The sequence below is a fragment of the Thalia democratica genome, chromosome 5 (genome assembly GCF_965202585.1).
Source record: "Thalia democratica chromosome 5, ktThaDemo2.hap1.1, whole genome shotgun sequence".
Lineage (NCBI taxonomy): Eukaryota > Metazoa > Chordata > Thaliacea > Salpida > Salpidae > Thalia > Thalia democratica.
In genome coordinates this window covers 33,180,429-33,193,237 of record NC_139169.1, presented here as the reverse complement: position 1 = coordinate 33,193,237, position 12,809 = coordinate 33,180,429, and the positions used below count along the sequence as shown (strand labels likewise).

General features: G+C 24.1%; 1 pseudogene; it reads right to left on the bottom strand.

The window, feature by feature from the left end:
- Nucleotides 1-11,862: 11,862 nt before the first annotated feature.
- On the bottom strand, nt 11,863-12,486 carry LOC145836428 (uncharacterized; annotated as a pseudogene).
- Between the last annotated feature and the right edge of the window lie 323 nt (nt 12,487-12,809).

The window sequence follows — 12,809 nt, the reverse complement described above, 5'->3', positions numbered from 1 at the left end:
TATATTGAAACTTTAGAAAACACACTACATTACGTTTTTATAACTTAATTAATTCTAAATTAATTCAGGACATTTTTTTTAATCTCATGTGTTTTTTGATTTCTGAAAGTCTTAGGCTAGTTTTTTATAAGATTTTGTATGAGATTAAATTAGTATAGTTTCATTATACTTGTTTTATTAGCAACTGAAGAACTATTGAAGAGCTTGATTTTTGTTGATCTTACAGAGTTAAGTATTTAGTAAAATTATTTAGACATAAAAAAAAATAATTTTGGACAGTAAAAGGACAATTTTTCTCCTCAAAGAGTAGCTACCTTGTGTTAATAAAGATTGATAAATTTATAATATAGAATATTAAAAATAACTTTTTAAAATGTGAAAATTTTTTAGCAACCATTTTAGTGACAAGAAATTAAGTAATTGTTATTTATAACAAAAAGTATTTAAACTGAACAAAAATTTATTTGACCATTAAAAGATATTATGGGGAAGACAATCAATCATCAGTTTCAAAACTTATACATAAGTTACTTTTAAAAGTTTATTTATTAAAAATTAAAGTTTACGTTTTGTATAAAAAATTAATTTGAATATGATATTTAATATCATAAATAATTATAACAAAAAATATTTATTAAACCAGAGAAAAATTGTAAAAAATTATTTCAAAAAATCAAATTATGAAAAAAGTAAATATAATCTATGTAGTTTACTGTCAGGTATGAGGATGCTTTTATCGTCCAATCCTTAGTTTTTAATAATTTTTTGACAACTAATTATGGGTATCAAATTGATCTAATAACCGTAAATATACTTTTATGCTCTTTTTATACCTCATACATGCATTGATTGGTTAAATTTAAATTGAAACTCCTCTTGTTACTGTAAAAAATATTATAAGTTTAAATATTTAAAAGAAAAAACAATAGTTTCAGGGTAGTTAATCAAAAGTAAAGTTAGCCTGCCATTTTTGACATTGTAATTTAAAATTATATAATGGTTAAATGAAACACTTTTTACGTTTTTAGAAACTTTTTATTGCACTTAACTTTTTTGTTCTACATAGTTTTGATGACTTATTAATAATATCATGAAAAAAATAATAACATTTCACTCAAATTTCACTAATAAAACTAAAAAGAAATGTTTAACTTGTTTTTTAGTATAAAAGAATTAAAGATTTATTAAGCTTTGTTTAGACTTACATTTAATTTAAAAATTTTAGTTATATAGATAACTATTATTAAATAAAGATGAACTACTTTGAAAAATGAATGAAGTATACAGACCAATCAAGAAATTGTATTTTAATTAAAAATAAAAATAATTTTTGATTAATGTTTTCTAAATAAGTTTAATAAAAAAAAATTATAGAAATTTTACTGATAAAAATATTTTTCTAATTAAATTATGCATCTTTAAAGGTTGCCACACACTCAGGGGGTTACATGACAATTCAAATTCGGACAACTCAAATTCCGACAATTCAAATTCTTAAAAAAATATTTAAAAGACTATATCTCAAAAAGTAATATTAATTTGAAAAAAATAAAAAATGCGTGTGTAGATCTTATTAATATCTACAAGCCATTTATCTTTTTTGAAAAATCTGAAATATTTTTCAAGATATTTTAAAGTTACTATAAATAACTATATTTTTTACTTTAATAAGGCTATATCTCAAAAAAAAATTATTTTTTTTCTAAAAGAAATAAAATGGCCTGTAGATAATAATTTAACTTACATATGCATTTTTTATTTTAGACAAATATATATTACTTTTTTAATTTTAGCCGTTTCAACTTTTTATTAAGAATTTGAATTGTCGGAATTTGAATTGTCCGAATTTGAATAGTCGTGTACCCCACTCAGGGTACACAGGTTAATTCAAAGTATTTTGAATTTTTTTTAGACTTATGACGACTTAACACAGTTTTGATTTCATATTAAATATTTTAGGATAGTTTTAAGGGTTTTCGAAAATCTTAAGACATATTTTTTCTAAATCTAGAATGAGATTAAGTTAATACAGTTTTGGTTACTGATTATTTTTATGAACAAATATTTTATTGAATTTAAAAAGCTTAACTAAAAGTTATATAGCCGTGCATCAAATTCCTCTCTATTTTTAAAAATATCATTATGGTTTTGTTTTAAATCTGAAGTTGATTTTATTATGAAAGTTAGTGTATATAAAACTATTTCTTAAAAACTAAAGTTAACATTGAAGTTAAGTATGCATTCAATTGAGACGTCTGTGCTACAAAGGTTAAATTAAGTTAGATTACGATTAAAGCTAGTCAATTAAAATGTCGAAAAAATTATTAAAATTATTTTCTACTACAGGTAAAAAAAATAACATTATTACATAAATTTGTCTACAAATTTTTCTTCAATTTTATTTGACTTATAATTTAACTCTGAATCAAAAACATTATGTTTAGTAAGCATTTAAATCAGATACATACAAATACAACCTTCCTTTCATCTGTTAAAAAAATTAAACATAGGGTATATACAGGGTTGCCAAATAACCTGGTAACCTGGTAAAACCTGGAATTAGAGAAATTTTGAAAAAAACCTGTAATTTCGAACAAAAACACTAAAAAAACCTAGAAAAACTGACATTTTTCACAATTTTTACATGTTTATTAGTAAAATTTCGATTTGACTCAAAAAATCTGTTTAGTAAATAAAAAAATTTTGTGATCATCAAATGTTTTTTTTTATTAAGAAACATATTTTAAGAAGCTTTACAGTATATTTGCAATGTTTTTATACTATTTAACACAGTTTCTTACTTTTAACTTAACTCTAAACTAAAAATAGACCTAAATTGTGTACTTTTAATACCTTAAAGAAATTTGGAAAACCTGGAAAAAATTTTGAAAAAACGAGTGGCAACCCTTTATTTATAGTTTGGGCCAAAGAAGAATTTTTTTTGTATTTGATAAAAATACTTAGGATCACTCAAAGACAGTTTTAAGTCACTCAGTGTTGTTTTTTCGACTCAAAAAATGACATTCATGATTTTAACTTAATTAAAATTTAAAATATTTTATTTTACAATCATTAATCTAATTATGAATATTCACTATTTTTAGATTTACTGTTGATGTAGATAGATTGGTATGTTACTATATTTATTTCTAAATAAAAAAATATATTCAATGTCAGGGTTTTTCATGTCCATACTTAATCATGCTTTTTTTTACTCCGGGTAGATTTGTCTCTACTTGAATATTTCAGGTAAGTAATTCTATTTAAATAAGTTTAGATTGAAATAGGTTTATAAATTTTAGTATTTAATGGTGAACCTATGTTGTGTTATTTCAATTTACTTAATTTTTTGTTATTTGCTTAAACAGGTAAAAAAGACTATTATACCTTGTTTCTACAAATTGTTTACTTATATACTTTTATTTTTTTTTTTAATTATACAAATTATTATAAATATGTTTACGATTTTATCCTTTGTCATTTTAGCTTTAGTATAAGTTAATTGTTTTTAAATATTTAAAGCATACATTGAAGTTATAATAACTTTCATATATTAAAAGAAATATTTTAGTTTTTTCAATTGTGGTAATAGAATCATATTTTGATGTGTTAAAGGTCTTAATTAAAATTAAAGTTCTAACAAAAAAAGGGCCTGTGAATATGGAAACAACAACAAAACTTTTTATCTATTAATTTAAAAATAAATATCTCAAATAAAAAATAATTTTTACACAATAAAGTACATAACATGTTCATTATTGTACACAAGGTACACTGGCTTAAGTAACTTCTCTATAGGTTTAATAAATATAAAGCTATATAATTATCAATCAGATCATTTTTTGTCACTAAGACTGGTGACCTTGTTCACGTTTTATATTTGAATAGAAGCGATACGTTATTTACTAAAAATTTTTAGCTAGCATTTTGTTATAAGTTAAGTAATATTTTTTTTAAATAGTTAAAATACCTTTTTTAGGGTTCTATTTATATTCTAAGTCTAATAAAGCTTTACAGATTTAAAATTCGTAAAACGTGGTCAATATCATATATAAAATTGATATAAATAGTATGTTAAAAATACCTTTATTTAGTTGCTTTTTAAAAGTTTGATTGCAAGAGTTATATACATTTTATAAAATTTGTCAGCGTAATTCCACTTTCAGGCTAGTAAAGATACTCAATCAAACAGGATTACCACACGGTCAGAAAAAGTCAGGAAATCAGGAAAAGTCAGGAAAAACAAAAATATAGTAACAAAAGTCAGGAAAAATGGGGGTTTTTGTAAAAAGGTCAGGAAAAGTTAGGAAGTTTAACAAAATTTAAGAAAAAGCTAGATATTAGTAGTTCAAATTTACAAAAGTCCTTGTTTTCCAAAACTTTCAAATGGTAAAAATCAATTAAAAAGTGCCAGACTAGATTGCAAAATTTTTCTAAAAGTTTACAAAATTATTAATTAACAATGCATTCATCTGGTATAAATTAATAAATTGTTCTGTTATAAAACTGCAAAAATTTTCTATTAACGTTTTGAACAACTATCCTCTTTAAACAAGCAGTTTTTAAATGCTTTTTGGTATCTATTATCTGTGCAGAATTGCCTTAAAACCTGGAAAAACCTGGAATTTTTAACAATTTTAACATTTTTTAAGTTATGAAAATTAGATTTGACTTAAAAATCTATCATATAGGTAGTTTTTCTTTGTCATCATGAAAAGTTTATTTTTATTAAAAAACACATTTTAGAAATCTTTAATATATCTATTCCAAGTCGTTATGGTATTTAACACAGTTTTTAGCTTAAACTTAATTTTAAACTTAAAATAGACCCTAAAACGTGTAATTTTAAAAACCTAGAAGAAATTTTGAAAACCTAGATAAAGTTTGACAAAAACATTTAGTAACCCTGTTTGTGGCAAGGAAACTTCCATAGTGAAACTGAGGTATATACACAAGTTTATTAAAGTGTTTTATGTATAAGTAAATAACTAAGTTCTTTATAATTAAGTACTAAGTTTAGTAATATGTAACAAGTTTATGTGTATACTATACCTCTGTATACTTTTTTAAGTTATTTAAACTAATTGATAAGTTATAAGAGAGGTATTATACCGTATATTCCATTGTAGTTTAACTTATTTGTATAACTAAAGTATTTAAAATAAATAATAGGAGGAAATATTTTATATAACAGATATATAGTTCATTTTTTTATGTATTTTTACGGTTATTGTAGTATATTCTTTTATAATAACTTTTAAATTAAGGATTTTACATTACATACTTTAGGTAGTATTTTATTAAACGAAGTGAACAACTTTATAAATATTTTAAGTTTTAGATAAATATTTTTATTTTACTTATGTTATTACCTTTAGGTTATTTTACAACTTTTCTGCTAAGTCTGACTATATTTTGCTGATAAAGCTGTTTATTGAAAATACATTAATCATACACAGATGGTTTGAGTGGTATAATTGAAGTTAGATGATTGAATTTAGAAAAAAAACTGTTGTTTTAACCTGTATAAAAGTAAGATTGAAAGCTTTAGATAGTTTCCAGTGTTTGATTACTATTTTTGAGAAATTTTAAATTACGAATTGATTTTAAAAAAGTCAGGAAAATTTTAGTAAAAAGTCAGGAAAAGTCATGAAATTTTTCTAACTTGATCAGTGTTAACCCTGACTAAACTTAAAAGCTTTGAAAAACTAAGGCTTGTTGATTTTTTCTTTTTTAAACTTGTGGTAGTTAGGTATCTTTTTATATTCTTAGGCTTATTGTTTTACCTTAAAATCAGACGTTATTGTAATTTTAAAACTGATAAGATATTATTTTGATACTGTTAGGTATTTAGGTTAAATTGACATTTATTAAGTTTTCTAACCGAATTGAATATTTTAATCAAAAGCTAAAAAAATACACTCAGGCTAATTTGATGTAACTCAGGAAATATTTTATTTAAAGAATGGCAACCCTTGCTTATTGAGATAGTACAGCTGCAATAGTTGTTGATATTATCAAATATGAGAAAAAAAAGTGAATTTATTACAATTATTTTTTTTCATCATTGTTCTAAAGTATTGCTACTGCTTATATGAGAATCTACTAAACAAAATTATATTTTTTTAAATTGTTTGTTTTGTTTTTACCAAAGTAAAATGTCTACCTTAAAACATATTATCATTATTATTTTTTTTATCTAACCTTCTTTGTTAAACAAGTTTAATTTATATTCAAAAAATTTCTAAAATGTCTATGACAATACTTTTTGTGAACAAATGTATATGATGTAAATGTTTATATTCTACTACGCTTTAAAATATAATCTTAAGAACATTGGTAACATAATTGACAAATACTTAAATGTATTTATCTTAGCAATAAGACTACAGTTTAAAAATAATGTAGAAAAGGAAAAGTTGTTTAATATTGGTGATAAATTCAAATTCTCAGTAGTCACAGCTTTTAATTGATATTTTGTATTTTATTACTATCATAGTCTGTACCACTAACAATTTTTTCAGTATTTTTTTTATAGTTTCATTCAAGGCCGAAAAAATATTTTAATTTTGTTTTAAGTGTTTTATAACTTTTTTTAATAACTTAATAATAAAAACTTTTTAAACCTTGTTGCCTTAAAACTACTTGAATTTGAATTTTTTTAAGTGAGACTTATTTAAATCTTCTAAGTTACTATTTATAATAAAAGAAGTACTATGCACATTAAATAAGATTAAATTCAGTATATCTTTTAAACATAACTTCGATTTTAGTGATTTTAGTGTAGATTTGATTTAGTTTTAGTTTAGTGCATAATCTTGAAAAAGTAAATTTGAAAATAAATCATTAACTTAATGTTTAAAGATTGATACTTTGATTTATTAAGTCTTAAATTAGTTTGTTTCTTTCTTAATTTACAAGATTATTACTATGTTTAACCATAATAATTTTCAAATTAATAATTAAAATATTCTTTAAAATGGTCAATAATCAAATAATAAAAACTACAAATTTACTGCATAGTTCAAATTTATTGTGATATTTAGCTTGTTTACCAGATAATATGTTTTTAAATCTTATCAGGTGGTTTACCTTTGTCAAAAACTTGATCAAGAAATCTTTACTATATTGAACCTATTTTTGTTTCAAAATTTACAAAGAATTTTAGATTTTAATCATTTTTGAATATATAGTTCAAGATATCATAGAATTGTTAAAGCATCAACCATAGAAAACTACCAAGACATATATAGGCCAGCATAAGTTAAAATTAGAATTTTACTTTTCATAATTAATTGCGCCTACAAGTGAAAAAAAAATTCAACCCTAACTTTTAGGTCATCTTGCCTTCTAAAAGTTTTCCTAGCATTTTTTATTTAATTTTTTCAATTATTTATTTGAACTATTTTAATCAATGCGATAGTTATAATTTTTCATATTGTTTTTGGTAACTGATCGTGCGTGCGTCTATGTTTTACAGTTTTTAATAAATAGGATTCAAATAAACTAAAAGCAAAATCTTTGAATGCTACTCCTTACCTTACCTGTGATCACTTACTTCAACGGCTCGTAATTTTTGGAACCAAAATAAAAAAAAAACTTTTGAAAAAAATAATAAAAATGCTACTTTGAAAAGTTCTTGTTCCAATTATTAAAACCCGATTAAAAAATTAAAGATACTGCATATTTAAAATGAATCCCCAATTTTAAAGCACATTTATGCTTAGATATAACTTAGTACAAGTAATTTGACTTATCTGTAAAATATAAATTGCCCTTTATATATGAAATTCTGTTACATTATAATGTTATTCATTTGTTGTGGTGTAATTCAGTGGTCGGCACGGTGTACATTGGTGCACATTGGTTTACATGAAATTTCTTTTAGGGTGCACAAGACTTTAGGGGTACATGAAACTTATTTTGGGGTACATGAATTTTTTTTTAAATCTTTTTACATTTAAGACATATTCAACCTTGATATCTAATTGACCATTTTGTTGTCAATAAAACGACCATTTTTGTACTCTCTTAGTTCTATTCTCTTACATTATGTAAAAATTATAGTAAGTATTTTAGACCTGGGTAAAACAAATAAAATATTTTTGTAAAAATTAGATCATCGATATTAAAAGTCTATTGAAATGGATAGGGTAAACTAGCAAATTTAAAGTTAGCGTGTAAAAAAAAATTAACTGGGTGTTACCGAAATATTAGTAAAAAAAAACGATTAAATGTGTTGACATATATCTAACACTAGCGGCGCTAAAGAATGAAAATTGGGGTGCACAGAATTTAAATTTTATGATTTAGGGTTCACTGATTCGAAGTAGCGTGCCGACCACTGGTCTAAGTAATAATCAATTTTTTCTTATTACCCATTTATTTTAATTTTTTTTTTATGATTTTATGAAAATTTTATTTAATTTATAGTAGATAAAAAGATTTAAGTGGTCTTTGAATACAATTTGAAACTAAATGAAAACTGTTAATAAAAGAAATAACATACTATTTGCACTATTAAACATTTGAAATATGCTGTAGACTTAGTTTATTCTTAGTAAAAACATTTATTAACTTAAGCATTTATAATTTTGGTAAATCAAGTTTAAAGATAAATATATCTTGATTTACAAACTAATAGAGCAATTAAGTTATTTATTATTATTATTATTATTATTATTATTATTATTATTATTATTATTATTATTATTATTATTATTATTATTATTATTATTATTATTATTATTACTATTATTACTATTATTACTATTATTACTATTATTACTATTGTTACTATTATTACTATTATTACTATTATTACTATTATTACTATTATTACTATTATTACTATTATTACTATTATTACTATTATTACTATTATTACTATTATTACTATCATTACTATTACTACTATTATTTCTATTATTACTATTATTACTATTATTACTATTATTACTAATATTATTATTATTATTATTATTATTATTATTATTATTATTATTATTATTATTATTATTATTATTATTATTATTATTATTATTATTATTATTATTATTATTATTATTATTATTATTATTATTATTATTATTATTATTATTATTGTTATTGTTATTATTATTATTATTATTATTATTATTATTATTATTATTATTATTATTATTATTATTATTATTATTATTATTATTATTATTGTTATTGTTATTGTTATTGTTATTGTTATTGTTATTGTTATTATTATTATTATTATTATTATTATTATTATTATTATTATTATTATTATTATTATTATTATTATTATTATTATTATTATTATTATTATTATTATTATTATTATTATTATTATTATTATTATTATTATTATTATTATTATTATTATTATTATTATTATTATTATTATTATTAATTTTGAAGTTTATTGTCAAACGAAGGACCTAGGCGTTATAACCTAAGTCACTTAAACTGAAAGAAACTGACATAAAAAGAAAAAACAAATTACAGTGTTAAAACAGACATAAAACCAATACAAGGCACAAAATGAGAAAACTAAAACTTTCAAATTTAGATAGAAATCTTCATCTTGCAGAACATTGATCTCAACAACTATTCGCCATTCATCATGTTTTCAAAGTTTCACCTTAGCAAATTCAGTCAAAAATCACTTCAAACATGTAGCAGCAATAATTTACAAATCTAGCTTACGAATCAACTGAATTTTATAATCTAAAGCCCCTAGAACATTACAATAGACCGGCCAAAAAATCAAAATTAAAAAGTACTTAATATATATAAGGGGTAGGTGTTGCTTACAAATCAAACTACCAATAAACTACATACCACACACCAAATCATAGCTAAAGACATGAACAAAACTAATTACTTATAAATTTTACTGGTAAATAGTTTAATTAAATCAAATTGTTTTAAGTTTAATCGATAATGTTCAAAATTTTTGCATGGTACTAGTTCATTTGGCAACCAACATTGTTGAAATGATATTTGCATGTTTTTTTCTATTATTACCTCTGAGTGAGTATTATTTTTATAAGGTTAAAAGAAAGTTTTGGAATCAATAGTAGTTTCATTGTTAATCAGTTTAAAAAAAGTAACAAGATCAAATTCAAGTCTTCCGTACTCTAAAGTTTTTACATCAAGCTTTGTTAGTCTGTCTATGTAAGACGTTTATGAAATGTTGCAGCGATTAAAGATTGATCTCGTAAATTTTCTTTGGTTAGATTTTAGTTAGTTGATGTCTTTTATAGAACATGGAGACCATAAAGGTTTGTTGAATTCCATCTTAGGACGGATGTAAACTAGGTACAATTTTTTTAAAATTTCCAAACACGTAGATATATGGCTTTTTAGAATTTAAAAAGATAAAATTGATGCAGTACGGTAAATATAATTAATGTGATGGTTCCATTTTGAATTACTTGAAATAAAAATTCTAAGGTCTTTAAATACTTCAGTTTTAGGTAATACTACATTGTTTATTTTAAAGTTAAACGGAGGAATAGGTGTACATCACTGAATAATAGAAACATGACATTTGCTTGGGTTTAGGTTTAATTTCCTTTCTTTTAATTAATTGTAGATTTTATCCAAAGATTTTTGTAACACTAAGTCAGATTCGCTAAATATTTTTTGCTAAATATTAATAGCATTTTAATTTTATTACTAAAAATTATAAATAATTTTATTAGTTGATTGTTTATTCTATAAATAAAAATTAGTTGAGAGCCACTTAACTTCGTATAATTTTTATTACACTAAATTGCAATTAAAAATTCAGTATTACTTTTTTTCTTTTTTTCAGCATGTTTTTGTTAGAAAAGTAGTTCTACACTAGCTTTTTCTTCTATAAATATAAAAATAAATAACAGCATTTTACAGATATTTTATATAATAGAATATGAGTAAACCAAGTGAGCAATCAATTGAGCAGTCTGCACCTAATGAAACAGTCGTTTCAGTTGAAGTGACAGAACCTGTAAAGTTGGATTTAAGCAACAAGTTGAACAAGACTGAACAACAGTCAGGTGCTAAAAACGCTAATGTTACAATATCATGTGACAGTACAGATGTAGAAGGTGAAAACGATTCAGAAGAAGAAAAATTTCACGTAGAAGAAGAAAATGAAAACTGCGAAAAGAAAGATGAAAAAGAAAAATTTGTCTGCTATGATTCTGATGAGCTGCTAAAACGTAAGCAGTTAAGTGCTACTGTAAACAATGAGGTCAGAAATCCCAGTCATGGCATGAAAAATTGTGCAGTTATGAATCGTTCAGCTAATCAAGGTTCTTTAGCATCCAAATGTGTAAAAGAAAGTTTTTACGATAAACTTGAAAATCGTTTAACATGGGATGATCTGTATGAAATTGCGTCTATCAGAAAAGACACTGGAGTCACTAGTTGTGAAGCCGGTGAGGCTTATTACAACAATAACAATGATAAGAATAAAGCTATGATGCAAGTTCAGGTGAACCAACGTAATGAAAGTTTAAGACTTGAAAGTAAAGTCAAAAGTCTACCAGACTGCAATGATGTTGAACAATTATGCATTAGCTCAATCGACGAAGTTGCTACAGATGAAAACGTGGAACGAAATTCAACAACTCGGGTTGACAGTGGTTTCACAGAATCAGAGAATTCAGATGATAAACTTTCTGACATGTTTGGACACTTATTTTCATGGGATGATTTCTGTGAAATCGGGTCGATTGCTGAGAAGACTGGATTTCCTAGACAACAGGTTGAAAAGGCTTATCTTTACAACAACAGAGATCCTGTTCAAACTATGATGGAGCTTCAGGAATGTACAGAATGTACAAACCTAGAAACTAACGGTGAAAATGACAAAGATCACGATAATGTCGAAGAAGATGTTGATTGTGAGGAAGACTGTGATGATGGAGAAGATGGTAATGTTGATGAAGACTGTGATGTTGGAGAAGAATATGTTGTTGAGGAAGATGGTGATGTTAAAAAAGACTATGATGTTGAAGAAGATTGTGATGATGGAGAAAACGGTGATGTTAAGCAAGACGGTGATGTTGAAGAAAACTGTGATATTGAAGAAGACAGTGATGTTGAAGAAAACTGTGGTGTTAAAAAAGATTGTGATGTTGAAGAAAATTGTGATATCGAGGAAGATGGTGATGTTGAAGAAGACTGTGATGTTGATGAAGATGGTGATGTTGAAGGAGATTGTGATGTTGATGAAGAAGATTGTGATGTTGAAGAAGATTGTGATGTTGAGGAAGAAGATTGTGATGTTGAAGAAGATTGTGATGTTGAGGAAGAAGATTGTAATGTTGATGAAGATTGTGATGTTGAGGAAGAAGATTGTAATGTTGATGAAGATTGTGATGTTGAGGAAGATTGTGATGTTGAAGACGGTGAAATTAAGGAAGACACTAATTTAGATGGCAGTGATGTTCAAGAAGAAGATGATGATGAAAAACAAAATGAAAATGAAGATTGCATGACTAAAGAAGAAATATTCCAACCCCGAAAAAAGTTAACTGATGTTGGAATAATAATGATTATACCTCTAGGTTTAACACTGGCTTTAGCTAATGCCCTTACAAGTGTCTTTGTTGCTAACTTAACACGTCTAGAAGAAGAAAGTTTTGATTATTCTCAGTGTAATGAGAAAAACATCGAACTGGTTATGCAACAGAGTGATGCTACGAAGTTACAGGCAGCTAAAGCTCTTCTCAACAATGATAACGATTTTGTTGGTGCAATTATAGAATTGACCGAATCAAAGCCTGTGAGTGAGAACAAAAATGAACAAACTACTGAGG